Source organism: Triturus cristatus, chromosome 8, assembly GCF_964204655.1.
Source record: "Triturus cristatus chromosome 8, aTriCri1.1, whole genome shotgun sequence".
NCBI lineage: Eukaryota > Metazoa > Chordata > Amphibia > Caudata > Salamandridae > Triturus > Triturus cristatus.
In genome coordinates, this window is record NC_140591.1 from 1,104,969,427 (window position 1) to 1,104,975,426 (window position 6,000).

Below are 6,000 nucleotides of genomic sequence, written 5' to 3' on the forward strand. Positions count from 1 at the left end.
TCGTGATAATTGGACGGTGCAATATAAACGGGAGGCAGGAGGAAGCCACGTGTAAGCTTGCTCCCCACAGATGAAATATATATTCGGGGGTGGTAGCAAGGGTGGACTACTGGTAGTATTCAATTGATATGTGTAGTTACAATGACTGTGTCCTACTGAAACATTCCCTAACCCTTGAACACAAAAAATAGCTGTTGCATTTTTCACGGGGAAGGGCATAGCTTTCTCTTCAGTGATATTACGCTCCTGGAAACATTTAAAATATTGAGTGACATTGAATCCTTGGAAGTCTAGTACTTCATTTTGCAACCAAGTGACATTTTCATGAGTTGTAAATACATTCATACATGCGTCAGGATGCAGGGTACCCTCCTTTCCATTTATCCCAGGCGTATATCCCTGATGTATCACTATATAATCTAAAACCGCCTCATAATCAGCCTATGTCACTTTCATCGTATCTGCATAGTAATGCATGTATACCATAGAAAGCAGTTGAAACCCTGCTTCCCAGCTACCTAAATTTGATAAGGGCAACGGCACCAGTAAGTCATTTTTATGCATAACTGAGGGGAGTAGCCCACACACCCGACACTTCATGGCATTAGTGGTGCTGTGTGCCTGATGGAGCATCTGGATAAATGTATTCTGGGTATAAGTCTGTCTATGTCTTTCTTTATGCGGGGCCAATGTAATAAACAAATGCTCAACTGGAACCGGGGTAGTCTCTAGCAGAGTATGCACAGGGTGTTGTTCCACTAAGTACCAGAGTACCCCAAACAGTGTTATCATCACCAAGAGAATGAACACTACCACCACTACCCTACTTCCAGTGTACCAACTAGACCACCCAGGACTACTGTGCTGCATTGGAGAAGCCACCAAAGGCTGCTTCTCCCTCATCATTGTACGACCAAACGGGTACCTAGAAAGTACTTTAGGAATTGGTGCCACTGTACAACCAGCCAGAGGGGTATTCTTCTTTCCTGTGTCCTTCAAGAGCCTCACAGGCAGGCTCCTATCGTTCATCAAACGTTGTCTCTCTCACAGTGGAGCTGCACAATTGCAACCTGACTGAAAACAATCTCGGCCCTTACTAAAACAATCCTTCTTCGCTCAGGATAGGGTAACCTCCCTTCGGGGCAAAAACCCTCTCCGATCCTCTCCAGTGTCTCAGGCAGTGCACCAGTATTCTTTACTCTAATCTAAACAGACACCAGAGGCTCAGCACCTGCACCCTAAACTCAAGTCCTTCCCTAACTCCTGCGTTGCCCTGCAGGTGCACTGTCCTTCCGTCGGAGCCGCAGATTTTACCTTGTGGGCCGAGGCACTTCTTCATCAACAAACAAAGATAAGGGCTCCCATTCAGTTGGGGATCGAGACTCAGGTGCTTGTGCTCCAGGGAGTGGGGTATCCGAGCGGCCCTTAACTCAGGGGGAATCGCCTCGAATATGGCCTCGTCGCTCTCCTTGTCGGTCTGTGCCCCTCTCAGCTGGGCGTCGGAGAAGGGAACAAAGCGGGGGACCAGCTCCCTTTCCTGGTCAGCAATCCTGTCCTTCACCCAAGAATCGTATGGAAGCGGAAGACGCACCCTATTCCGGCCATCCACTTTTACAGCTGTCCGAGTGGCCAGGAGCACCTGGGTAGGGCCTCTCCACCTCGTCTCCAATCAGGATTTGAGCTGGAACTGTCAGATGAGCACAACATCTCCAGGCTGGATCTGATGTCCGGGACCCTCTGGCAGTGGTTGTAGGGCAGCAGATGTCTGCTGGTGGACAGAACGCATATTTTTAGACAAGGCATATAAATAGTCAATCAAAAGAGGATATTCTATTTCAGAAAAGCGCTTTGGTCTTGGGATACCCCATACATTAGCAGGGTGCCCGAAGACCACCTCATAGGGTGACAATCCAGTCCTAGAATGCGCAGGCACCCTTGCAGACATTAATGCTAGGGGCAACGCATCTGGCCATTGCAATCCTGTACTTTCATGTATCTTTGCTAGTTTCAGTTTGAGAATACCGTTCTACTTCTCTACAAGGCCTACTGCCTAAGGGTGATTTGCTGCATGGAATTTCTGCGTAATTTACAGGCCCTAGCACACCAGATCAATAGCTTTGGCACTGAAGTGGGTCCCATTGTCACTTCAGATCACGCGTGGCAATCCTTAGCGTGGGAAGTACTCCTTTAACAGTGCCTTTGCTGTTGCTATAGCCATATTCTCCTTAGGTGGGTAGGCCTCAACCCACTTACTGAAAGTACAAACTACCACTAGTAAATACTTCAAGTTATTTACTCAAACCATTTCGATGAAATCCATCTGGAGAACCTCGAAAGGGAAGGAAGGTGGTGCAAAATTATCAGCAGGTGTAGGGGTGCCTTTTCCAGGATTGTGCTTGAGACAAATGATACAGTGTCTCACCAAGTATGCTGCAACCTTAGGAATGTTCTCATTCTGCCATTCTGGGTCTAACAGCTTGCAAATGCCCTTAGCACTAATGTGCACTGGGCCATGGGCCATGGTGACTACAGGAAAGACAAAGGCATCCGGCAACAACCATCTTTGTTTGCCTGACAAATCAGTCCAACACCCGTCCTCATCCAAGCGTCCTGTTCTCTCATCCCACATTACCAATTCATCTGCAGTCCCCTCTCTTTGTATTTCTCTTACGCTTTCCACAGTGTTCTCAAACATCCCATTGTCTAGAACCCATCTAGCAGGACCTTCCACAAACATTTTACTCATCTTTGACCTAGCTGTCTCCTTAGCTGTCTGGTCCGCAAACGCATTCCCCCTCCCAACATCGTCCACAACAGCTTTATGTGCGCTGCATTTTTTTATAGCCAGTTTGTCAGGGAGTGTCAGTGCTGATAACAATCTGAGTATTAGGGGGCCGTGCTGTATTTTCTGTCCATGAGATGTCAGGAACTCCCTCTCTGCCCTGAGACGCCCGAAATTATGTGCTACCCCGAAAGCGTACTGGCTGTCAGTGTAGACATTAACAGCCAGTCCTTCACTCCACTCACAGGCCCTTAGGAGAGCAACCGATTCAGCAGCTTGGGCCGACTGATATGGGATACGAGATGTCTCAATTACAGTATGTAATGTGGTGATTGCATAGGCTGCATTAGTAGTGCCATCCGTCAGCTTTAAACAAGAGCCATCAACATATAGTTCCCCTTGGGGGTCAGATAAGGGAACATCAGTCAGGTCTACCCATCCGTTCGTCTCTTCTTCGGTCCGAAACAAACAATCATGGACATCATTGACCTTTTGTTCCGAAGGGAGGGGTAGTAACGTGGCTGGATTCAAGGTAGCGCATCTTTTTATGGTAATGTGCGGAGCAAATAGAGTCAGCTCATATCCAGTAAGACGTGCACTAGTGAGGTGCTGTGTCTTTGTCTTGTTCAATAGCGTGTCCACAGCGTGAGGTACCATCACTGTGAGGTCAGTATCAAGGACGAGCCATGCCGATCGTCTGATAGATACCGCTGCAGCAGCTCTCACACAGCTCGTAGGCGCTCTGGCAACATTATCCAAAAGGCCTGAAAAGTAGGCGCAGGGTCTCTGCTTACCACCGAAACCCTGTGTTAGTACAGAAAGCGCGCAACCATCGGCCTCGTGTACATAGAGCACAAAAGGGTACCAAGCACAGGAGCAGAGCAGAGCGCAGTCTTCAATTGTTCAAAAGATTGCTGGCATGCAGGTGTCCAGGGCAAAGGCTCATGTACGTCTTTGGTGGTGAGGTAAAGAAGGGGTTTTGATAGTAGGGAGAAATTTGGGATCCAGTGCTGACAATACGAAGTTATCCCCAGGAACGCGCGTACCTCGCGTTGGATCTTAGGAACAGACAAGTTAGTTATAGCAGGTGTTATTCTGCGACCTCCTGTCGACAATATTGAAATTTCGATAGGGACACCTTGTCTCAGTGATGTGCCAAATGGAGCAGTAATTTAATTGTGGCCTCTTTACAGCCCTGCTCAGTGTCTGAGGCCACTAAAAGATCGTCAACATATTGCAGCAATACATTACCAGATGGAAATTTCTGTGAATCCAATTGACTTTTCAAAGCCTGGCTGTAAATACTAGGGCTTTCCATAAAGCCTAGTGAAGCACGACAGAATCTAAAACGCCGACCGGCTATTGCAAACCCAAAAAGATGGTGGCTATCGCGATGGATGGGGATGCTAAAGAAAGCATTCTTTAAATCAATCACTGAGAAAATGTGATGGTGGGGAAATCATAGTCAAGATCGTCGTGATGTCAGGCACCACAGGATATTGGAGAACCACAATTTTGTTTACCTCTTGCAGGTCCATCACAAAACGGTAAACATCAGGATGGGTGTCTGGACATTCCGAAGGGGCCTTTTTAAGAATAGGCAGAATGGGGCTATTGTATACATTTGCTGCTGTCTCTGCTGGAGCAGGGTTTTCTGTTTAAACCCGAACATCAGCTTATATTTTTGTATGTCTTAATTAAAATTACTAAAGAATAATTACTAGATATTAATTTTGTCGAGTGTTCTGACTAATCAACTTTACTAATGAAAGAATTACACGTAAATACGTGAACTAAGTTGGTGAGCAAATTAATTAAATACGTGTGGCTAAAGTGCTATTTGTTATGTGTTTGCGCTTTAAAATAATATGCTTTAACGCTTCTTTATGTCGCAAATGGCTAGAAAAATACATACACAGAAGGGTATTAGTGGGAATTAACACTGTATAATCAATATGATGTAGTAACGTTGTTTTGTGTTTCTTTTAATTAAGATTGTCCATTTTGGCCTATTGGAAAATGGCCGACATTTACAGCCTGCATTTGAGTAGATGAAATATGAAGAGAGGCCTCGCTGAATATGGTTGAACATGACCTCGGCCTCTGTCTGAGCTAAAAGTTTCCGAAAGGACAGCAGCTCTGGGCTCATCGCCAGATATCCTTGGAAGAGAACAATTGTCACAATGAACATTTTGATAAACTTGCGGTGGCTTCACAATAATTCCGGAGAAGAGCATCCATGAATGTTGCGGATTTAGTTTGTGCTTCTTTCTTCCGTGTTTTTATTTTTGAGATATTCGAGAGCGGAGATTTTTCTAAATGTTGCGAGCCAACATCCTTTCCTGCTCGCTCTGCTCAACGGACGTTAAGAGCTTGTTTGTAACTTTTAATGTGTAAGTTTTAGTATAAATATTGTTAGACTAGAGAGGGTCTAAGGCCACTTCTTCTTGAACCTATGCTCGAGATGATCGATGCAGATTGAGAGGACGGCGACTCGGGAGACTTTACTGAGAGACCTGTCCTGACCTAAATACGATATTTAGCTAGAATAGGTAACTATGAGAATAATGATTTTGCTATTGAATGACTTTTCATTTGAACTAATTTAGATAAAATAACCTTTTGTTTGAATTATAGTGTCGGGTGGTTATTTCTTTGTCAATTTATTGAGATCTCAAATGTGTTCTTATTGTTTAAATCATGACTCGAGACAAATCAATTAGGTTGCATTGACCTCAGATTAGATGCAGATTGATTTAGGAATTCTCTCGTATATTCAGTGTGGATAGAGTAATAGAATGAATATTGGTGTGATGGGCCCCAGCGTATGGTGAGTGTATGTGCGTATGACTGTGAAATTACTCTGTCCGTGGAAGTAGGGAGAATTTATAAGCTCTGATCTGCAGCAGTTTCCTGGTAGCAGTATGATGGTTTTGATTATTGTCTTGATCTGATAGATTGCTTGTACATAGGCTTTTGGATTTATTGATTTATTGATTGATGTTGATACATGTACTAACACTAAATGTTGAAGTCGTCGTATTGAGTTCTATGTAGTGAGTACGGCTTCTGGGACGTAGGGAGTCGGTGACGGTTCCGTAGTAGGGCATAGGGAAGTGAGTGCTGCTCTTGAGAAAGACGGGATTGTTGGCCCTGTACGTATGCAGGGAAAAGCGTGTGACACTTGAAGTTGCGCGTCACATTGTCTGAGTTCGATT

The 6,000-nt window shown here is 45.0% G+C and overlaps 1 long non-coding RNA gene across 1 annotated transcript in view; it reads left to right on the forward strand.

Moving 5' to 3' along the window:
* Positions 1-5,241, forward strand: part of LOC146805445 (uncharacterized) — a 49,952-nt gene extending 44,711 nt beyond the window's left edge. Inside the window, exon 3 of the long non-coding RNA XR_014967461.1 lies at positions 4,777-5,241. This is a non-coding gene — a long non-coding RNA (uncharacterized LOC146805445). The remainder of the gene's footprint in view (positions 1-4,776) is intronic.
* The last annotated feature ends 759 nt before the right edge of the window (positions 5,242-6,000 follow it).